Source organism: Prionailurus viverrinus, chromosome B3 (assembly GCF_022837055.1).
Source record: "Prionailurus viverrinus isolate Anna chromosome B3, UM_Priviv_1.0, whole genome shotgun sequence".
NCBI lineage: Eukaryota > Metazoa > Chordata > Mammalia > Carnivora > Felidae > Prionailurus > Prionailurus viverrinus.
In genome coordinates this window covers 31,556,975-31,580,078 of record NC_062566.1, presented here as the reverse complement: position 1 = coordinate 31,580,078, position 23,104 = coordinate 31,556,975, and the positions used below count along the sequence as shown (strand labels likewise).

Genomic DNA, 23,104 nt, shown 5'->3' with positions numbered 1-23,104 from the left:
GGGGGGGGGGGGGGGGGGGGGGGGGGGGAACCTGTGCTCATTTATACCTGAGCTTGAATAGGTGTATTCAAGAGCCTTCCCCTAGAGACTAATAATAATTACTATTATTTTATATTCATTCAGCTATTTATTGCACAAACGATATTACAACAATATCAGAAATCAGAAAAAGAATCACCCACAATTGCCAGCCTTTTAAAAAGTGGGCACTGGAGTCCTCCCCCCCCCTCCCGCCCGGCCCCCAGTTCCCCTCCAGCCCTTGTACATGCACATATGCAACTTTTCACAGCTGGGCTCCTGCCCAATGCAATTTTGCACTCAACACTGTATCATTAGCCATCTCCGATGTTGCAACCGTCCTCACAATTAGCTTTTACAGTGGGTGTGCTGTTCCTTCCCAGGTACCCTGGAACTGGACACTTAGGTTGCTTCCAGCTCCCTGCTTTTGGATACAATGCCGAAATTTTGTTCAAAGAGCTTTTTCATTTCTTCAGGATTATTCCCTTAGGATACGCTCTCAGGGGTGGGACTGCTGTGTTAAAGGCGATGCGTGTGCCTTTGGCTCTGGAGAGAGAGCGGGAGTCCGGTTTTTGCGGGGAGCTTGCCGACAGCTGGTACCTGGGGGCAGAGAGAGAGCTGGGGGTCTGGGAGGGAGTCTCTGGGTTCACGGGGCAGTCAACGTTTACTGCGGTGGGGGAGGGCAGTCCTTAAAAGCCTGGAGGAGAGGCAGCGGCCTCGGCTGAGAGAAGAGAACCAGAGGCGGCACCCCTCATCCCCCTCCCTACCCCCCTCCTCCCCCTCCCGGAGAGCTTGACTCACCTCCAGCATGTTCACACCCGGTCTGCGCCGTCCACACCCGGTGCGGTGCGTGGGGCTCAGGGGGACAGGAGCAGGAGAAACCCAGGGAAGCGCTGAGCCACGTGCAATGGATGGCCCAGAATCCAGGCAGGAAGTGTTGCTACAATGGCTGTTGGGGCAGGTAGGCCACCATCGTGGGCGCTGGAGCCATAGGGGCGGGCTCCCGTATTTGTATGTATATTTGCTATGACCTGGGTCCCACCCACGGCACTGGGGGCGGGATGATGAGGACACAGACCAAGAGCCAGACAGCCCAGGACGTCGGACTACCTCAGGATTCCCACGCTGGCTGCCCACCAGAATCACCTGGGGAACTTTAGAAAAGACCCAGGCCCCACCTCCAGATATTTGGATTGAATCGGTGGCTCGTGCTGATGTCTAGCCGGGATTGAGAACCGCTGGATTAGATATTATATTTTCACGCTAGGGCATTTTTGGCTGCAGGGATAGAGGCCCTCCGAGGCTGACAGGAGAAAACAGAGGTTGCAGTGGGGTTATGATGGAGTTTGCCAGGGGGTGGGGCAGGAACTAAATCTCCTTCATAACGTCCATGTGTGCCCTCCCCCAGGCCACCCGTTAGAAACCCTCCACCCAATAGACCCCATGCACCTCTCTGCTACTGTGGCCTCAAGACCAGTCCTGTAGCTCTCCCCTTGCAAACAGGGGCTGCCCAAGCCCCTTGCCTAGAGGACTGTGGGCTGCTGTACGCTTGGCCTAGGAAGCTGGCACGCGAGACACCATCAGCCTGCTGGTCCCCTTCATGGCATCTCTGCTCCTCCCTGAGCACCGTTACCCCTTAGGTCAAATGACCCTGAAGGCCCTTCCAGATTCTCTGGTTCTTGGTGGAGAAAAACCCACCGGGCACAGGCCCTCGTGGTATTTCCCTCAGGAGGTGGGTGAACGGGCCCTAAGCCTGGCCCTGTGGCTCAGCCCTGGCCGAGGTGAGTCCCAGACAAGGGGGTGGGGGGTCACCCTCCTCCCCTCTCAGCATCTTCCCACTCCACACACACCCTTCGGGGGCTTCTCATGCTTTACCTCCCTCAACTCCGCTCTAAGGACCGGATCCACACCTGGGGAGAGACTGTGCCCCCCCCCCGGGGCGGGGGGGTTCCCCTGGGGGTCTGTGATTTCTGTGGGGAATGCAAAACTTTGTCGTTTCTTGTAGCTCCCCGGTAAAGGGCTGTCAAGCCCTGGGCATCAGTAGAGGGGCTGGGGCACGGAAGGCGGGGAGAACATCCCCCTTGAAGGGAGTCTTTCCCATAAGTACCCCATGATGGAAAGGTATTAGGGAAAAGGACACAAAGGGTGCTACTGAAACAGCCATGGTCAGACTGGGAGGTGCTGGGACAGGAAGTCAGAGGAAGGGGAGTCCCCCAACTCACTGCCCCAGCAAGGCCCCCAAGTGGCCTTAGCCTGTCTCCTCCCTAAACAACCAGGTGGGGGAGGAGGCTGAGAGAGGCCTCTCCCAGGCAGCTGAGATGAGGTACGACACTGGGGGACCACGAGGTGCTACCCTTAGGAGGAAAAACACCGAACTGGTTGGTGTCCCCTAAAAAGATAATGCCATGTCCTAACCTCCAGTCCCTGGGTCTGTGAAGGTATTTGGGAACAAGGGCCATTGTAGTTGTAATTAAGGATCTTTAGACGAGATCGTCCTGGACCCAGGGACTGGAGTCCTCATACAAAGAGGAGAGGACCCAGAGAGACACGGAGGAGAAGGGAGTGTGACTGGAGTCACGCCCCCGCAAGCTGAGCACCGCCTGGAGCCCGCAGAAGCTGGAAGAGATCTGGACTCACTCTCCTACGGAAATTTCGAAGGGCGTGGCCCTGCTGACGTAGCGATTGGAGACTTCTAGCCCCCAGGATAGTGAGAGAAGGCCTTTCTGTCAACCATGTACTCCCCCTGAGCGGCGACTTCTTCTCCTGTGAAATGAGGCTAATACTTCCAGCCCTGATATCAGCAGCAAGGGAAGAGCCTCGTCAGAGGCACTGTCGGGCAAGCGCTGACCCCTCTCCCGGCCTCCGTTTTCTCATCTGCAAAGTGGAGCAGGAAGCCCGGCCTGAAGACTCCATCGCAGGGGAGGTAAGAGGAGGGAGAGAACTTGGGGGCTAAGAGAGCTAAGGATGCATGAGGCTGCCGAGTCCTGCTATGTTTGGGGTGCACAGTTCTTGCTGTCAGATAAAGCCTTCTGGACAAAGGGGACAGACCATCTGGGGCCACCCGGGAGGAGCTGGTGAGCCCCCTGAGGAGTGGGCTCCTGGCTGGGAAAAGTACTTCCGACACCTGGCACCCTGCACGCCCAGGGGGCAGCGAGGGCAAGAGGGAGAAATGTAGATTCTGCGTCATATGGATGGAGGGCGGGGCTCTGCCCAAAAAGGATATTTGCATTGTGTTATAAAGGTGTCCCCAAAGAGAACTGACATTTCTGAGTGATGCTCTCCATTTCCCCCACCCCTCCTCGGTCCCTCGGACCACTGCAGACATCCCCCCACACCCTTCCGTGGTCCACCTCCCATGGCCACGAGGACACGTAGTGCCTGCCCCCCCCGCTGGGCCGGTCCCACAAATGTTCGCTGAGGCCCTTGAAAAGAAACCAAAGCCTGAATGTTGAATTCACGCAGCACTCCTGCACCCAAAGCACTTCCGAATACATTCTGTGGTCACCACGCTAACCCTACGAGGAACAGGATTCCAATCCCCGCTCGCAGATAAAGAAACAGCTGCTCAAGGCCGTTTGCATCCAGGCTGCCTGACTCCTGGTGCTCTTTCCATGTCACCTCGCTGCCTCCCCTGACATATCATCGGCTGCTTCGTTGGGTAATTTGGGGTCCGGGTCTCTCCAGAAATGTCCCGTGCCCCTATCTCCCAACCGGTGTGGCCTCAAAATCCCCCAAGGTCGACCGATCCCAGCCCAGCTTTCCAGACCCTCCCTGGGACTCCAGCACCCTCTCCTCTGCTCCCCACTTCTCCCCAGCAGCCTCTTCTTGCTCCACAGCCCTCTCCAGAGGGTTCCTGTTTAACCACTCAGCTAGGCTTTCGTCTCCCAGCAGCACAGGGGGGGGCTGTGGCCCCTGGTGACCAGGTGTTTGGCCAAGATCCACCGACCACACTCCTTTAGGTTCCGGGAGCCACTTAGTCGTCCCTCTTCAGTCCCCAAGGTGCACACAAAGAGGCCTGCGGTGGGCAGGAGTCCGGTGGGGCACTGGCTGTCTCTGCTCAGCGGTGGGCTGTGTGCCTGCCTTGTGCGCGCCAACAGCTTCTGCAAGCTGGGGGCCAGGCCAGCATTTGGCTTTAAACACCTCACGCCCTATTCTGTCTCCAAAGCCCATCTCTGTCCCGGACATCTGAAGATGATGTTACAGGGCACCTAGGTGGCTCAGTGGGTTAAGTGTCTGATTTCAGCTCAGGTCATGATCTCACAGATCATGGGTTCGGGCCCCGCGTCAGGCTCTGTGCTGACAGCTTGCTCGGAGCCTGGAGCCTGCTTCTGATTCTGTGTCTCCCTCTCTCTCTGCCCCTCCCCTGCTTGTGCTCTGTCTCTCTCAAAAATAAACATTAAAAAATAAAGATGACATCAGAAAGGACACCACCTGTGGCCTTGCCTCCCCCGCAAAGGGCTCCACGTCTCAAATCTCAGTCCCCCAAACCCTCGTGAAGGCAAAGCAGGGATTACGAGGCCACTCTGAGTTCGGCATAAGCTGGGACTGGGATCCACTCCATGCCCCCCACTCCTGTCAAGCTCTGGTTTGCACAGCACGGCTGCCTGTTTGTACGGCCTCGTGCCTTCCCTCCAAGAACTTACATCTGAAAGGACAAGCGAGACACACGCACGTGCACACACTTCTTTATGTGATGCACAGCTGCAGGCCAACCTAAGCAAGATGCCCAATAGCACCATTGAGGATCCGTAAAAAGGGCCTGAGAGATCATTAACTCACGGCAAATGGGGAAACTGAGGCTCAGGAAGAGCTAGAGACCCGCCCAAGGCCACAGAGCTAAATGGAGGCCTCTGGACTCCTGGTTCTGTGCTCCTTCCATTGTGTCTGCACATGTAACAAACAAGGCAAGGCAGGCAGAGAAAAAGAGCTCAGACAACCTGGGCAGGCAAGGAAGGTCAACCCCGCCCCCCATTTCATTCTGGAAGTTTTGTCCAAAGGGTGCATTTTCTAGAATTCCTCTAGGAGAGTTGGGGGGGGGGGGGCAGGCAGGAACAACCTACAACTTGTTCCTTCAGCACCTGGGAGTAGCCACACAGTCTGGGTGGCTGTATCTTCTTTGTCCCCTGTGTCCCTGTGACTCTTTCTGCTGTGTCCACTGAGTGGCAGAAGTCCAGGCCCGGCACCTTCCAGGCCTGGGAAGTGGAGTCCTGGGGAAGGGAGAGGGTGGCAAAGCTCCCTTGGGCAGGGGCATTCCGGAGAGAGCCGGTGGAGCTTGGCCAAGGCCAAGAACAGCCAGGGGTGGGGAGAGATCATGGTGGGGTGGGGCTGCGGGTACCCGGTTGTTTTTTTCCTTCTCTGTGCTCCACCCCGTGCATTCTTCTGAAGGGCAGGCTCCCAGCCCTCGGCCCCCGGGAGTGGGGGTGCGCGCGGTGCAGCGTGCGGAGGGGTCCGGCGGGCGACGGGGGCCTAGAGGCGACTCCACCTGGCGCACGGCTTCGGTGGCATCTCAGGCGGGGCGAGCGGTGGGCGCCGCTCCGGAGGTCACCGAGTCCGGCGTCGGTGGCACGTGGTTCTGTGCGGGCCGCGCGGGGAGGGGTGCCCCCGCGGTGCCCCCTGCCCTCGGCTCCTCCCCGGGGCCTGCGCGCCCCGCCCCGGGCGGGAGGGGACCGGGGGCGGGACCCACGGGGTAGGCGCGCCGACCGGCCGGGCCAGGTGCAGCGCCCGCGTGTCTGGGGGCCGCAGCGGCCCCGGAGGAGCGTCCCGGTGTCCGGCCTGCCGGTGCCGCGTCCCTGCGCCCCCTTCGCCGGACGCCGGCGCCCCTCGGAACCCAGGTAACCGAGGGCGGGACCCCGCGCCTGGGGTCCACGCGCACCCCGCCGTCGCCCCCGCGCTGCCCGCGGCCCGCCGAGGTCGCCGAGGGCCGCTCTCGGAAGGAAAGTTTGCGCCGGGACCGCCGCGCCCCGGGCGGAGGCGACAGGCATCCGCGGCCCCGCACGTCCCCGGGGAGCCCGAGCGGAGCTGGGGCGGGCGCGCCGGGTCTCTGCGGACACCTGGGGATTCCAGCCCTCTCGCGCGTCCCATCTCTCACTCCCCTGGGCGTTTGCGCCCCTCCCCGCCCGTCCCCGAGCCCCTGAGCAGAGTCCTCGGATGGGGACTGCGGAGTTGGCGAATTCTGGAGGGATGTTTACATTCGCGCTTCCCGCCGCCCGGAGGCCAGACCCACGACGGGAGAGCCGGCCGCGCCAGGCGGGGTGCGGGTGAGGGGGCGTCCCCTGCCCGGGGTGGGGGGCGGCTGGGCCCTGCTGAGGTGGGTGCCCAGCCACCGGGGCATTCCGGCTTCTGTTCTGTCTTCCGGCAGGCCGCCGCCCGGCTGGGCATCCTTGGCTCCCCCCAGGCACTCCCCAAGCCCCAGTCGGATGAGTTGAGAGCAGGAGGGAGGGTGGCGTCCCCAACTCCCCCTCCCCCACCAGCCCGGCAGGGGCCTAGCTAGGTCTAGAGCTCTGTGACCCTTGCGGACCTGAGCAGAATGGGCTTCGTGCAGCCCAGGCGGCGAGGACGCCCAGCTCAGTGTGAGGACGGGGGTGAAAGATGCCCCTTTCCACGCAGAACCCGAGAGAGCAGATGAGGGAGGTGCGTGGATCAGAGTAAGAGCTAACGTCACTAGCATGGACGCGTCGCTGATTTCATCCCCACCCCCCCTACAATAAACCAGCAAGGTAGTAGGTCTTATCCCATTAGGAAGGTTGGGGGGGCGGGGGGGGGGGAGGGAGGAGGAGTCTCAAACAGGTTGTCATTTGGGGGGGAAAATATGGTAGACCTGAACTTCAAACCAGTCTCCTAGAGCCAGGTGGTTGGTGCTCGGGCCTCTGACTCAGCAGGGGTTCCTTTCTTCTCCCCCTCCTCCCCTCTTCCCTGGAGGTTCTTCTGGAAGGGGTAGGCCAGGAAAGGGCACCTCCAAGAAGAAGTAAAATCCGGTCAGGCGGCTCCTCAAGAGAGAGCCAGCTCCTTGCTAAGCTCCAGGACTGCGGGAGGCAGGCACCTGTTTTGTTCACTGCCGTAGCCATAGTTTCCCGGCTCCCAGAGGCTGCCCAACAGGAAGGGACTGAATCAACCTCGAAGGGCAGAGATTCTTTCCTTTGGACTGGAAAGGTGCCTCCTGCCACCGAGGGTCCTTGACACCCACTTGGGGCGGTTTGATGCTTTATAAACCAGCGAGTGCACCCATAATCCCCTGTGCTTTTCCAGACAGGTAGGCTTTGCCTTTACCCTGGATCCAATTGTCAGGCCCAAGGGAGGTGGGTTATGTGCCCGGCTTTGCCCTGCCCTAGGAGACGGAGGCCTCTGTCCCATTTGCACTGGAGTCCTACCCAGCCTTCCAGGAAATCTCATTGGAAACTTGACCCTTTGCCTCCTCCTTCTCCTTACCCATTCATGGGGCAACCATGGATGGAGGGCAGAGATGGTGCATGCCTCAGTTTCCTCATTTGTAACACGGGGACAATAGAGTCTGCGTGGTTTTATGAGTGAGCGGTCCAGAGGGTTCTGTAAGCTTCCCAGCAAACTGTAAGAGATGATGGTGATTTCTTCCTGTGTATGTGTGTTAGCCTGAGCTCCCCACGTGGCCTGTGAATATGTCTGGGAAGCGATCACACATCTTTGGTCTCCCTCAGAGAGCTGGTCTTATCCTGAGCATACAGTAGGTTCACAGGAAGTATTCACCGATCAAAAACAGTCTCTACAGGAAGAGAAGGTGCTAAAATTAGATTTTTTAAATCCTTCCCCCCATCCTTATGTAAGCAGAGAGAACATTCTACCATACAGGGGAGGCTGCAGGAGGAGGGACCGGAGGGGTCTGAGAGCCCCTAAAGGAGGAGGTGGTCAGTGTCTGGCTCATTCTAGGCCATGGTCAAGTGGGGAAGCATGGCAGGGGGTGTAGGCCTTTCCATGGCAGGGCCCTGAAGACTTTTGAGGCCCTGCCAGGAGCCCTGTAGCCCTGAACTCCCCAGCCGGCCCAGGTGTCCCCTTTGTCCTCAGGACAGGCCCGCACAGCCAGAGTTGGTCAGTTGTCTTCCCTGGAGGAGGCCTCTGCCAGTTCCTGGGTCTTAACCAGAACCCAGTAGGGGAAGAGGTTTAGACCCAGAATTTCTCAGCTGGAATGCCGTTAGAGGCTGTATCCCTTCTACCCCCTCCGTGCTGTATTTTCCATATCAGCGAACATCCTGTCTTGTTTCCTTTTCTATCTCGTTTATCATCTGTCTTCCCGGTTAGCATATCAGGGCCGTGAAGGCAGGGCTTTCTGTCGGTTTTAGTCACGGCTCTGCCGCCGGGGATTGGCGCCGTGGCTTGTGTGTAATGGGTGCTTACTTAATGTGTGTTGAATAAATGAACACATTCAGCCCCACCCCTCCTCTCCTCACGGGGTGACTGAGGCCCAGAGTGACCTGTTGGAGGCAGAGCTGGAGTTCTTCTTGATGGAACTCAAGTTCGTTCAAAGCTGGGTCTCTGTCCCCTGCACCTGGTTGCTTGAGGTGCTTGAGAGCTGCCTTGGCAAGAACCTTCAGGTCACCCAGAGAGGCAGCTCCCAGGCAGAATGCATGGCCACCCCGTGAACTGAGAGAGCCAGGGAGGAGTGCTCCCCTTTAGACTCCCATCCCCCAAAGAAAACTCCCAGTGCTGCTCTCCAGAGGTGGGAAGTTCCTCAGTTAGTGGCGAAAACAGTGGCCTTTCCAGGCAGTCTTTTAAAATTCCCCGGGACACTGGGGAACTAAGGAGGAGGACCAGAGCCAGGTCCCCAGGCAGCCCTGGGGGGAAGGATGGAGCTTCAGATCATGGGCCAAGGTTAACAAACCAGTCTGAGAAGGTGTGACCAGATGTGTGGGCTGGGAAGAGTGAGGACATTATTCTGCCCACGGCCCTGGGGAAGGCTTGGGGCTCTGAGACCTCACTTAGGAATCTGATCAGAGTGGTTTCCTTGGAGGACCCAAGAACTACCCCAGTGCAGGGACAAGCAGGATGGAGAAGCTCGAGGGTGGGGGTGGAGTGGAGGTCCAAGAACTATCTACAGTAGAAGCCGGAACTTTCTATGCAATAGAAAATATGGAACACACCTACACACACACACACCAAGCGGCTTCTGCCCCGCCCCCATGGTTCTTTTCAGCCGCCATCTTCAGCAAAGGAATTTTATCTGTGTCTCAAGGCAAAACTCTGGGCCCCTGTGGAGTCAATTGGAGGAGAAGAGATGGGACAAAGATGACTTCCGGAGGAAGCTAGGAGGGCCATAGGTGGGAGGTGAGGTCCCTGGAGGCATTTCCTCTTCACACTCACAGGAAATGTGGCTCCTGCCTTCTTCCCCGATGGCTTGGAGGGGTGATCGTTGCATTTTAATACCAGTCATAAGCATTCAGTAATTGTTAGCTGTTTGCCAGGCCGTGTTCTAACCTCTCTGCACGAATCGGTTAATCTTTACAATAACTCCATGACGTTGAAACCCGTGTCGTCTGCATTTGACAGATGTGGAGACCGAGGCCCAGAGCGGTGGTGTAACTTTGCCCAAGATAACACTTGGGCAGAGGGAGAGGGGGGCCAGAGGTACCCTGGACGACCGTAGCCTCTCGGCCGTGCTGCCTCTGTATGACCCAGCGGGCCACACAGATGGGACAGAGAGCCTGGACGCCAGGGTGGCCAGCACCCGCCTTGGGGAGCTTTGGCTGTTTCCCCCGAGCCCTGCTCTTGACCCCCAGATCCTTTTCCGTTCTCATTGTGGTTTGCCAGATGCAGAGCGGAAATGCCCCTGTGCCTTGGTGTTGGGGGAGACACCCAGAAGTTGTGCCTCTAGGGATGTACGTGTTTATGAGTTTATCAGCTGTTTGGAAAAAATTGGGGAGGAAGGGGACCGGGAGATGGCGGGGGGAAGCGGACAAAGAAAATGCTTTGCCTGAAGAAGTGAATCCATAATGGTGACTCCTCCTGTGTCCCAGGCCACTGTGGTCCCCCCCTCCTTGCTCCCCAACTGCTCCCTACGGGCTCCCTTCCCCTGGAGCAGGCGAGACCCTGACCTGAGACATAGCTTATGCATTCCTGACCCCTGGCCTTCTCTTTATCGCCCCCATCACTACAAGTTCGGTGGCTTCCAGCAACAGCGAATGGAAAAGTTCGCCTATTGTGACATAGCGTGAGTCAGCCCTTCTTCAACGATGGGGTTGCACAGTCAGCTCTGAGGCCTTGGCCTGCACCCCGGTACCTGGAGACCTGGGGCTGGTTGCTTGGGGAAAAGGACAGGGTGACTCTAGACATTATTTTGAAATTATGCAGGTGGCAGCGAGGGGCCAACAGGTGCAAGAGACACAGCCGTTTTTAGTGTCTGGGAGAAAAGGCAGCGTGTCCCAGAGCAGTCACCCAAGCTGTAACTCCTGCCCTTGCCGTGTCCTCTAAGGCAGGGTTTGTTTCACAGGATTGGCCTCACTTGTGGCCCTGACCACCCCCAGCGTGCTCTGCGGGGTGTGAGTGGTGAATTTTGCCTAGGCCTCAAGCCCGCATTTTGCCTGAGCACACCATCGCCCATGAGACGTTTTTTCCCCTTCAGTTATTCGGGAGCCCCCTGGCCAGGCTGACCGCGGTAGAAGTGATTGGGAGCCTGTCAAAGGCCCAGAGCCCAGCCACCCTGGGCTTCTAGGTCGCGTGGTCCTAAATCGGGCCACTCTGCCAGCCCAGTACCAATCTTTGAGTTGGTCACTGCACTCTTGGGAGCTCAAGGCTGCTGTGGCTGGTGGGGAACCATGGGTGCTAATTCTGATACTATATCACGGTGTGACTTTGGCCCTGTCCCTTCCTGGGTGGGCCTCATCGGTAGAAAACAGCTTGGCTTAGATCAGGGTTTCTCACCTCAGCACTAGTGACGTCTGGGAGCAGGACAGATCTTTGTTGTGGGGGTGGGGGCCGCCCTGTGCGTTGCGGGATGCTTAGCAGCAACCTTGGCTTCTACCCCTCGGATGCCAGGTGCCGGGGCCACCTGTCACTTCCTTCTTGACGACCAACGATGTCTCCAGATATTGCTAAATGTCCCGGAGGCAAAATCATCTCCGGTGGAGAACCCCAGGGGGTCTCTGGTTGAAGACACCTTGATGACTAGGGACACATTTGTCTTTTCCAGCCCCTATTTTATAAATATGGACAGTGCATGAACGGGGGGGCCTGGGGATAGGGGCTCCAAGGGCTTGTAGGGTGCGACGTGAGCTATGAGGAAAAGGGAGGCTCTGGGCCACTGCCTCTTGCTGAGCCCCAAGGCCAAGTTCACTCTGCCTTCCAGACCTTGGCTTACATAAGAAGGTGATGGGAGGAGGCAGGCCTGTGGTCCCCATGAGCACTAAGGTCGGAAGCCCTCCAGCCAGTGACTAATAGTCTCTACGTGCCCTAAGGGTTCAGCTTCTCCTCCACAGTCCCCTGTCCCCTCTCTGGCTGCCTGCTCCTGAGAGGACACAGGAAGTGAATCAGCCCAGCCAGTGGGCAGCCGGGGGGGGGGGGGGGGGGGGGGTGGGGTGGTGGTGGTGGTGTGGGATGCAACCCAGTGGTGTCAGACGCAAGGGCCACACATGCCTGCACTGACCCAGCCCTGGCTTTATTTTGTTTATTCCTCCCAAGTTAGCTGTTTATTAACTTTGTCCACAGAAGCCCCTTCTGACCTCATTGCCTGATGGAAGGGCGAAAATGTGTCTCCTCCAGGGTGGAAGGGGTTTGTCAGTGAATCCTGGAAGTAAGTCATTGTTCTGGGTACAGCAGGCTGTGAGATTTGGGATAGCGTTAACCCAGATGATTGGTTTGGGTTATTCATTCTTTTTCTTTAATTTTTTTTACTGAGTTATAATTAATGTTTAACATGTTGATTTCAGGTTTACAACATGATTTGATATTAGCATACACTGCAAGGGGATCACCATCGGTCCCCATACAAAGTTGACTTAAAACATTTTTTTTTTCCTTGATGTTTAATATTTTTGAGAGAGAGAGAGAGGAGACACAGAATCCGAAGCGGGCTCCAGGCTCCGAGCAGTCGGCACAGAGCCCGACGCGGGGCTCGAACTCACAAACCGCGATGCCCCCAAGGTTGACTTTTATGAGCTGCTCTTGACAGCTTTCAAGTGTGCACAACGATGTTATTACTATTTTTATTTAAAAGCTTATTTAGTTTGAGAGAGAGAAAGGGAGTGAGAGTGGGGGGGAGGGGTGGAGAGAGAGAGAGGAAAAGAGAGAATCCCAATCTCCCGCTGTCGGCAGGGAGCCGGACATGGGGCTCAACCTCAGGAACCCCCACCTTCGGTCCGAGAGGACAAAGATTCAGTACTTAATTGCAGAGCCACAGGTGTGCCCTATAAACTCCGTACCCACTGAATACTAACTGAAAGTCTAAACCCGTTAAACACTAACTCCCCGTCCCCTCCATCCCGCAGCCCCTGGTTGCCACTGTTCTTTCTGCCTCTGTGAATCGGACCGTTCTAGGTCCCACGTGTAAGCAGGATCACATGCCATGTGAGCCCCCCATCTGGGCTCTTCACTTAGCATCATGTTTTAAAGTTCATTAGGTGCGTCAGAATTTCCTTCCCTATAAAGGCCAAATAGCAGGGCGCCTGGGTGGCTCAGTAGGTTAAGCGCCAGACTTCGGCTCCGGTCGCGATCCCACAGTTCGCGGGTTCGAGCCCCACGTCGGGCTCTGTGCTGACAGCTCAGAGCCTGGAACCTGCTTCAGCTTCTGTGTCTCCCTCTCTCTCTGCCCCTCCCCTGCTCGTGCTCCGTCTCTCTCTTTCTCTCTCTCAAAAATAAACAAACATTAAAGACAACTTAAAAAAAAATAAAGGCTGAATAGCATTCCACCGTTAAGTATATACCACGTTTTCTTCCTCCATTCACCTGTTGGTGGACATTTGGGTTGCTGCTGCCTTTTGACCGTTGCCAGTAGTATAGCCATGAACGTGGGTGTGCAGATAATCCGTTTGGGTCCTCGCTCCCAGTTCTTCTGTATATATTCCCAGCAGCAGAATTGCCGGGTCAGATGGAAATTCTGCGGTTAACCTTTTGAGGCGTCGCTGTACTGGTGAGGAAGAGGTGTCAGAAGTGGATGTTAACGGTGAACACGAGATATCCAAGCATCCAGGTAGAGGAGAGGCGGGGGAGCGCAGGGCAGGGGAAGGAAGGGCCGACCCGTGCCGTGAAGCACAGTGGTGCGTGTGCTTGCTGAAGCCGGGTGTGGCTGGCGAGGGGGCCGTGGAGAGGGTCGTGGACCGTGAAAGGCGGGTGGACCAGGCTGGAGAACTTGGGCTCCTGGCTACGGGCCGTAAGAGGTGCTGAAGGGGTTTTTAATCGGGAAGTGATACCAGCCAGAAGGATGTCCGTGCGGGTGGTGTCACGGGCGGACTGGGAGGGAAAGACGCTTAAGGTGAGGGCCAGGTGGGTCAAAACTGGGTACTGCTGAAGCCGGGTCGCCGGTGTGCATGGAGGGAGCAGGTCTAAGGGTGGACCTGCTTCGGTGGCTGGGTGAACCGAGGTGCCCGCCCCTGCCTGGGTCAGCTGACGGGGGAGTGGCCTGTTTGGCAAGATGACCAAGGGGCACGCTGGGGCCCGATGGTCTGGAAGGGTCTCTTAGGACCCCTGGGGTGGGGACGAGGGTCGGAGAGGGGGTGCAGAGCGGTGGGACCACACGGAAGGGGCGACCTTGGGGTGGCACAGAGGGCCCAGAAGAGCCGGAGGCCAGGACGCCACCCCTGCCTGGTCCTGGTCCGCCCCGCCCTGAGCGCGTCATACCAATCCACACCATCGGTCTCTGCGCTTGGGGCTGGGTCCTGGGGGTGGGGGATAGATAAACGTGAGCTGGTTACGCATCACATACCGTGAGCCGGTAAGTGTAATTCACTTACGCATCCTCCAAAGCTTAGGAAATGGAACTCGGCCAATATCTTTGCACAGTTACGCATGGAATCACATTCGGGGTGGGCGATCCCCGGCGGAAGTAGAGCGTGTACTGAGAGGGTGTCAAGGGTCCATGATTTAGTCCAGGTCAGGGTCTCTCACCTCAGAGCTACTGCCATTCTGGGCCAGGTCATCCCGCGTCATGGGGGCGGGGGGGCTGTCTCGTGCCTTGTGGGACGTTCAGGAGCATCCCTGGCCTCTGCCCATTGGGTGCCAGTAGCCACACACACTCCCGGCCCATTTGTGACACCCAAAAATGTCTCCCAGACGTTGCCCGATGTCCCCTGGTGGGACAGAAATCACCTTCAGTTGGGATCCGTCGGTCCGGAGGCCGGGAGACGCTTCTTGCAGGAATGATGTTAATCCACGCTCTAGAAGATATGTAAGAATTAATCAAGATGAAACAGACGTGGGGAGCGGGGGAGAGTACTCCGGGCTTAGGTGACAGTGTGTGCTCAGGCCCTGACGTGGGGAAGAGGGTCAAGGGAGACCAGCCAGGGGAGGCATGGTGGAGGTGGGGAGAGGGGCCAGACGCTTGGGGTGCTTGGGAGGGAGCACAGGCCAGGGAGCCTCCCAGACGCGCGGGATGGAACTGTTGGAGGCTGGCGAGTGACGTTTGGGCATTTTGGGTTGGATCCCCCTGGGAGGCTTCCAGGTGGGGCCCTGAGCTCAGAAGAGAGGTCTGGCCAGAGGTACACGTCTGGGAGTCACATGCATACCCATGATGAGTGAAGCCCTGGGGTGGACGAGGCAGCCCAGGGAGAGCAGATGGACCTGGAAGCGAGCTCCACCATGTAGAGACTGGGGAGGAGGGTCAAGGGTCCATGATTTAGTCCAGGTCAGGGTCTCTCACCTCAGAGCTACTGCCATTCTGGGCCAGGGAGGGAGCAGAGAAAAACTGTGGTGCCTGGTGCGGGGGAGAGTCGGGGAGGAGGGCGAGGCCGCCGTGAGGTCAGTGGGGCCGGAGTGGCCACTGGAGTCAGAGACCAGAAATCAAGGAGCCCGGTGCCCTGGGGCAGGTCGGGCCGAGGCAGCGGGGCAGGAGGGAACAGAGGCAGCCGGCGTGTCTGGAGAAACAGAGGTACAGACACCTCTGTGGAGGTGAGAGGAAGCCAGAAAGGGAGGCGGGTCAGGGAAGGTTTTGTTCTGTTTATTTCATCCGCCTGTTGCCCACCCTCCCCCCGCCCCGCCTTCTTTTCTTAGAAAGTAAACGTACGTGGTGCCGAAAAAATTTTAAATTGCAGAGACTTCCCTGTGAAAAGTCTCTGTCTCCCGTCTCCCTTGGCCTCCTAGCGCTCTCCCCTTCCTGGAAGCAGCTTCACCAGCTTCCTACGTACCCTTCCAGAGACGGTTCTGGCACGAATCAGTAAAAACGTGTATCGATTCATTCTCCCCCAAAGGGTGGCCCACGGGTGCCCTTCATTTGTTGTTTCCCCACTTAGCTCTCTTGGGATGCTTCCAGATTGGTCCCTCGAGTGTTCAAGGCTGTAGAATGTGCCACTGCATGGATGTTGCACATTTATTTGATGAATCTCCTGGTTTGGGGGTGTCACAAACAACGTCCCACTGAATTGCCTTGTCATCTAGTCATTTTGCAGTGTAGGCGGTTCATGTGGGATAAAGCCTCAGGAGAGGAATTGAAGGGCCGGAAGGGTGTGTGTTTGGATTTTGAAAGATATCAGCAGACCGCTCTCCATAAAAGTTTAGAAAGATACACTCCAGCGGTGGATGAGGGTGCTCTGGTCCCATGCCCTCTTACGTGAAGTGTTACCAAACTTGCTGACATTTGCCAACCTGGAAGGTAAAAATAGTTTGTCAATAGAGTTTTAATTTGCAATTCTTGGCTGTGTTCACCGACCTGAGAGCCACTTGTGTTTTCTTTACCGTGAACTGTCTTTTCATATATTTTGCCTCCTTTCTCTCAGGTGGTTGGTCTTTTTCTTATTGAATTGGAGGCGATCTTTATATATGAAGGAAACTAGTGTTTTGTCTAGAAGATCAATTACAAGTGTTTCCCCCACAGTTGATCAAGAAGTTTTTGGCTGTCGCTGCATTTTATTTTATTTTATTTTATTTTATTTTATTTTATTTTATTTTATTTTATTTATTTTTTTAATAATTATGAATGCCGAGGGAGAGAGTCAACTGAGTGGCGGGTCCCTGGTGGGGAGGTCCCTGAGGAAGCATTGGGGTGAATTCCCGGTTGGGAAACTCCTCCCTGTTGTGTAACAGGCAGAGGGAGGGAGGAGTCTGCAGTTAGTCCAGGGATGGGGTTGTGTTGACGAGGAATCAGAAAGCTAGCGGGGCAGGAGACTGATGGTGTTAGCCAGAGAGCAGTTGATTAAAAAGCACTGGAAACTCAGCTAGATGCCGGGAGGCAAGTGGATGCATCATGTGCTTTCTTAGACTAACGGTCCCAGTTGTTTATATCTTGCCTGTGATCTGGAGCCTTCCTTATCTCACTCTTACACGCCACATAACGTCCCCTGCCCTGAACCACCCGGGGCCAGGGACCAGACAACTGGGGACAGCCCCTGTGCCCCAGAGCCCGCCTGAACTGTTCAAACTAGCCAACCCTAAGCTAGTCACCGTGCCCTGCCTTGCCTTCCCCATGGAAACCCTAATAAAGGCAGTGGCCTGTGTCTTCCCCTCATTCCTTTCTGCCCCCTGACCAACACGGGTGCTTTTCCATGTGGCCCTGGGAGGTGGAACACGCTCCCTCTCGGGAAATGTAAGTAATAAAAATCCTCTTTCAAGGGCATTAGCTCCTCCGCGTGTCCCTTGGTCACTTCCGTACGTTAAAACCCTATGCATACAGTTGAGACAACAGTGCCCCTGGACAGGGACAGAGTATGAGGGTTTGTCGACTGCCGGTCCCAGTGAGGCTCCAAAACTGTCACCGTGTGGGTGGTTAAATAAGCAGGCTGTCCGGGGGGAGGGGGAGGCTTCCTGGAGGAGGTGGCCTGGAGATGAGGAGAGGCCTCGGTGGTGGGGATGGCAGGAGCACAGATTAGGAGGCACAGGGCCGTGGAGGTGGAGGAGGGTGGGCAGAGGTCCAAAGTGAGGCTGGAGAAGAAGATAGGAGAGGGGGGCAGGTCTGATCATGGAAGGGGGAGAAGAGGTAGAGGGTCCAAGATGCAGGGTGGGTCCTGTGGATACTTGTTGAAAGCGGGTTTTTTTTTTAATTCCCAAGACTACTTTGACTTTGTGTGAGCTCCCTGTGGGGGCTTAGGGTGGGGCTGCTTCTGATGGTGAGTCTAAACAGTGACAGGTGGTCTAACCCCACATTAGGACCAACCCAACTCCCAGGAAGACAGTGGCCTCCCTGCACCTTACCCTTTTTTTTTTTTAACGTTTATTTATTTTTAAGAGACAGAGAGACAGAGTGTAAGCAGGGGAGGGGCAGAGAGAGAGAGAGGGAGACACAGAGTCCGCAGCAGGCTCCAGGCTCCGAGCTGTCAGCACAGAGCCCGACGCGGGGCTCGAACTCACGAACCGCGAGATCGTGACCTGAGCCGAAGTCGGACGCCCAACCTACTGAGCCACCCAGATGCCCCCTTACCTTTTTGATGGCACGTTAACACCACCCATCCATGGATGAATTTGCCTCCCCGCCTTCACTCCCCCAGCTTGCAACCACCAGCCCCACACCGGCACCCTGCTCCCACCCTTCAGCTGCTTACACAGCGGCCCTGTTTCCCCTCCTGTCTCCAGAGAGCCTCCACCAGCGTGGTGCTTTCCGTCTCCCCCGTGAACACCCCCTCTTCTCTTCCAGAGCCTCCCTCGGGCTCAGATGCCAGCGGGTTTTGAGCCGCAGAGTGGCATCTGAATTGGGAGAAGCATTCTTAAAGACCAAATAGCCTTCGAACCATGGCGAGTGGGGTGTTAGTGGCAGAACGTTCGGCGATGGCATTGCTGTGCTGGAGCTGGGGGGGCCCTCGCCGATCCATGCTGCGGCACACCACGCGGCGTCTTTTCGGGGAGGGTGGCGGGGGGGGGGGGTTTGCCTGTTCCGATCACGTGGGCCTAGGTCTCGGGCCTGTGCGCTCCGGGTGAGCGAGTCCAAAGGGAGTTCATACACAAACACACGCACACAGCCGGCGATTACGCATGCTACCTTGCGATTTCTTTATTGTTGCCCAGGGAATTATTTACCTTTTTGAGAGTGGAATTTGCGGGGAAGTGATGTCGTATTCACCGAGTGCTTATCTAGCTCTTATGAACTCTGAACTGGGCCGTGTGCCGTGGGTCTTAGAATGCTGCCGTATTTGCTTTGCCTCCCCAGGAACGACACCGTGTAATGATTCACCAACGTGCTGTGCAGGCCCAGCCACCAGCGCCAGCGCGGAGGATAAAGGGAAGCCAGCTGGGCTGTGGTTGGCAGAGCAGACTTCTTGAAAGAGGAAGAGCTCAAGCAGACAGTGGGTGTGGAAAAGGTGTGGAGAGGAAAGGAGGGGAAAGGAGGTCTGGGGAGGAGGCCCCTGGTTCTCGCAGTCCGCGGGCCAGCTGTCCATGGGGGAGGTCGAGGGGCGGGAGGATGGCAGGAGGATGGTGATGGCTTCCCTGGGGGCAGCAGGTGAGCCGCTGGGATGGGAGGGGACGGGAGGCAGCAGAGTCCCCGTGGGCTCTGTCAACAGCGGTGGGGGCGGTGCTGGGTCCCCGCTGCTTGCAGGGGAGCCCTGGGGCGCCCTCAAGCTAGATCGGCGGGGATGGACTCAGTGACCTTGCCCTTCCGTGAGGCTGAAGTGTCCTTGGGATGCCCCCAGAGCAGGGAGCAAGTGTGTCCCCAGGTCGGAGCTCCCTGATGCCTTGTGGGGGGGGGGGGAGATCCTTTTGAAAGTAGGGGTGGGGAGCTGCAGCTGGAATGTGGGATGTTAGTAGTTCGTTTCTCGGATGTTTTGGGGACACATCCTCTCTAGAACCTGACCGATGGCTTACAAACCAAAAAAAAATGGCAGTGATAAAAAAAAAAAGAAAGAAAGAAAAAAGGAAATTGTGTGAAGGAGGATGAAACATTTGGCTTAACCATGAAGCTGGGGAGAGGATGTGGGAGGGAGAAAGTGAGAGCCCTGCTGCCCTCCCCCCTCCTCCCTCCTCCCTCCTCCCTCCTCCCTGCAGTCAGGCTTGGCTTAATCACTGTCCTCCCGGACGAGTTCCTCTGAGTCCAGCTGATGCTCAGCAAGCCTGGGGGCTTCGGGACTTACCCCAGGACCACCGTGCTGTGTGATCCTGGGTAAGCGGCCGACGTCTCTGGGTCCGGGTTTCACACTGGGCATCTCTTCTAGAGAAATTTTGCCCTTTGGATGCCTTTGCTTGCCGTCCTCAGGGCTTCCTTAAGACTCAAAAGAGCAGAAGAGGGGTCTGAGGAAGTGAATTCCCCGGGGCGGGGGATGGAGGGGGGGGGCCAGCCGGGACGGGTTGGGGGGGCTCTTGGGCCAGGCTGGGCCAGATGGGCCTCCACCCCGCCTGCCTGGGTGTGCTGTGCGGGAACACCCACGCTTCATTGTCCCAAGGCCTCAGATTTGACTTTCAAAGGAAAAGCACCCCTCCTGATAAGGTGGGCCTCGTTCCATTACAGCCGGCTTTGTTTGGGCTCCGGGGCGTGAGGAGGACAGGCCTCTGTGGGTGACATTGTCCCTGCAGTGGGTGAGCAAAAGCGCTTTGTGCCTTCAGCACCACAGACCAGGCACCTGCTGCTGCGGGCAGGTAGGCTGCCTCCCGTTTTCTCATGCTGGGATGAGGAAACTGAGACACAGGCAGGACACGCGGCGTGTGCAGGGTCCCTTGGGCCTCCCAGGGACAGCTCAGTCAGACGTGCACCAGGTCTTTGGACTCCTTGTCCTTGTCATCTTCCCGCAAACTGTTGAGGATGGGCCCTAATGCGCCCGGGTTCTCTGCCCTGATTTCTCCCCCATGAGCACCAGCTGCTGCCCAGTGCCCGTGGAAGCGGACTCACTTTGCTCCGGGAGGAGGATCTGAGCCTCTGTGTGGAAAGTGAGGGGACGGAAATTTCCTCCCATAATTTCAACTAATCCCGGCGCCACCTCCCCCTCTCCCCGGTGTTCTGGAATGTATCTTCGGCCCTTCCTTCAAAGCCCAAACAAATGAATCTGTAATGGTGAAATTCACCGTGTTGAGGCGACCCCTTTTCTACCTCCTCACACAGATGCAGCCCAGTGTGACATCCCTGGGCCAAGAAGCAAGAGAGACCTTTTGACGGGGTTCGCTGCTTCACGGTGCTCTGTGGGACGCCGTGGGGACATGTGCTGGGGAGACGAAAATGATCGTTTTCTTCTCACTGTTCACATAGAGGCCTGGTGTCCCCCGCCCCACTCCCCCCGGGCAAAGTGAATCATTTTCAACACCAACCAGTGGCTGCAGGGGCTTTTGGGAGCAGGCAGGGATGGCCGGGGTCAGGGACAGACGCAGCCAGAATCCCCCCCTTCCCACCGTCACCCGCTCGCCGGTTCCTCGCCGCGGACCCTGGTGGCCCAGTTGGGTTCTGGGCAGACCTGAGGGCAGGGGCGCAGGCCAGCTGGGGCCTCAGAGGCGGTCCAGCAGCGGAAGTCCAGAGAAGGTGGGGGGGGGGGGGTTGCCGTTTCCACCGTCCTGAGCGCTGACCGCACAGTTGTGGGGGCTGATCTGGAAGGACCTCTTATTCCCATTTTCAGGGGCTTTTGACGAATGCATTTTGCCTCGGCCCTTGAAAAAAGCCTGTGCTTGACAATGCTAGAATAAAGACCTGTGGCACAGGTCAGCCCGTGGGGCTCTGAATCCACCGTATTCAAATATTGTGCAATGTATTGGCTAGGATGTGGGGTTAGCAGGAAAAATAACGTTCCAGTGAGGAGGAAGGAAGGTCAGCTTTGCAATCTACCTTGTAGCCCACGGCAGGCCGGGGGGAGGAACGTCCTCTGTCGGGTCGGCATAAATTCGGGGGCACCACTGAACCCCTGCTGTGCACCAAGCCCGAACCGGGCCGGAGAGGTAGTCACTCTGGGGGTTGTGAAAGTGCCCCCGCCCCCAGGGGCATAGGGTCAAAGCCCAGTGGAGCATACACTGCCCATAAGGGCTTGGAACAGACCAAGGGACTTCGAATCAACATCATCCCCATTTTACAGAGGAGGAGAGTGAGGCCCGGAGAGGCTCCGGGGCTCAAAGCCAGGTGCGTCTGACTCCCACATCACCGATGGGAAGGACTGCGTGTGACGGAGGCTCCTGCCTATCTGAGCTCCTCGGTGGCTATGGGGCCACGTAGAAGCCATACCCTTTCCTGGCTGGGCCCTCTGTCCTTCTCTGACCCTCAGCGTCGTCTGGTCTCAGCTGAGGGTTTGGGCACCTCCCCATCGCCCTGCCCAGTCCCTGCGACCCTCTTCCTTCTGCCAGGTCACACTTCCCTGGCTCCTTGCTGCCCCTGACCATTTGCCTGGCACCCGGGGGGCTGTGTTCCCTGGGTAGTAATTCGTTTTCCCACCAGTTCAATCAGTCGACAGCTCCCCCCACCGCCCCAGGCCCAGTGGGGGAAGATCACGATTGCTAAGGAAGGCAGCTCACGAATTCTGAGCAGCTGAGGAAGGAGTCGGGGAGGGAGGTGGCTTTGAGCTACCTGGCGCAGAGTGGGGCTGCAGCCAGCGGTGCGGGGTCTGGGCCTCCTCCCCGTGCCCCCCCGCCACCCTCGTTCCTTCCCCTCCTGCAGCTCTTGCTCTGGGCCCCTTCTCTGAACTCCCCTACCGCACTGGGCAGATCTTTTCTGAGCTCTCCCTAGCAGGTCAGGCGCTGGTTTCTGGGACTCGCCGTCCAGGAGGGAGGCGGATGTGCTGTCCCCGGAGCACCCGTGCAGCAGGACTGGCAGAGGAGGCCCAGGGCAGATGGGAGGTGAGGGGCTGGCGTCTGAGGAGCTCGGGTGGACGCTGAAGGGGAGATAGAATTTTCCAGGCCATCTGCCTGCGGAGGGAGCCGCGCGCACAGAGAGGCGTGGCGGGGTGGTCAGATGACGATTCGAGTGTGGATGTGTGGCCTTCAAGGTAGCTGTGAATCCCCAGGGGGGTGTATCCGGGAGGCGGGTGGCCCCTCAGAGAAGTCTGTCTCCTTCCTTCCTGTCGATCCCTCAAAATATTATGAAATGTGTCCTCAGAAAGAAGGGGTCTCTTTGAAGGCAGCCGTAATTTCTCCTACTCTGCCTAGCAGGGGCTGAGTCATGGGCACCTGCTCACTGAGCACGCACTTTCCACCCGCACACTTTCCACCTTCTCCTGCGGACACTGGTCCCCAGCTCCCCGGACTTCTGCTCACTTTGGGCTCCGAGTGTTTTGTCTTCCGAGTGGATCTAGGCCGCGTGGAGGTGGACAGTTGTCCCAGGATGGGGCCATGCCTGGGAGTCGGCACTGGAGCTTAATAGCCCGGCGGGTCTCTGGGCTGCCCCCCCCCCCCCCCCCCCGAGGATTCTGACTCCAAAAGCCCGAGATGGGCTCAGCCTAGTCTGTTCTGTATTTCCAGCAACAACCCCTGGGTTATTTGGATGCACGGCTGAGTTTGGGACTTAATGTGAAAGAGGTTTGCCAGGCCCCTGTCTGGACCCCTGACTTCACCCTCCTCCCCAGGGTAGGTGCCTCAGATCTCATCTGGACACTTCCAAGGTAGGGGGCTCAGTGCCCACGGAGCAGGCCTTCCTCACTGGGGGACAGTGCCTCTGCGGCTTGAGCTGAAGCCCGCCTTCCAGGAGAACCCCCCTGGGGGTCTTGGTTCTGACCTTAGGGGCTGCATGATCTCCTTCGGTTTTCCACACCTGCTTCCCCAGGATGTGGGAAGGCGCCGCGTGCCCCATCCTCGCCGGTCTCCCTCCTCTCCTTCCTCCTGTGGTCTGGGCTCCCTTGCAGGCTGACAGCCTTATCTCAGACTTTAAGTTTCTCATCAGGTTAGAGGCTTGGGAAGGCGGTAGAGATCGGATCGTGCGTTCTCCAGCAGCCCCACATTTCCCCGCTGGGGTGAAGGGGTCCCCCAACAGTCAGGGCCTGCATTCACCTTCCGTCAACCTGGCAGGGACTCACCCTTTCCCAGCCCGGGGGGAAGAACCTGCCCACGCGCGCACCCCGGATGGAGGCCAGGGAGCTGCGAGATATGGACGCCC

The 23,104-nt window shown here is 57.7% G+C and overlaps 1 protein-coding gene across 3 annotated transcripts in view; it reads left to right on the top strand.

The window, feature by feature from the left end:
* Window positions 1-5,695: 5,695 nt before the first annotated feature.
* PAQR5 (progestin and adipoQ receptor family member 5) overlaps window positions 5,696-23,104 on the top strand; it is a 74,327-nt gene continuing 56,918 nt past the window's right edge. Inside the window, exon 1 of one of the 3 annotated variants that reach the window (XM_047861802.1) lies at window positions 5,696-5,849. The gene's annotated coding sequence lies outside the window, so the exon portion shown is untranslated. The remainder of the gene's footprint in view (window positions 5,850-23,104) is intronic. The other 2 variants (XM_047861799.1, XM_047861794.1) reach the window with 2 other exon arrangements.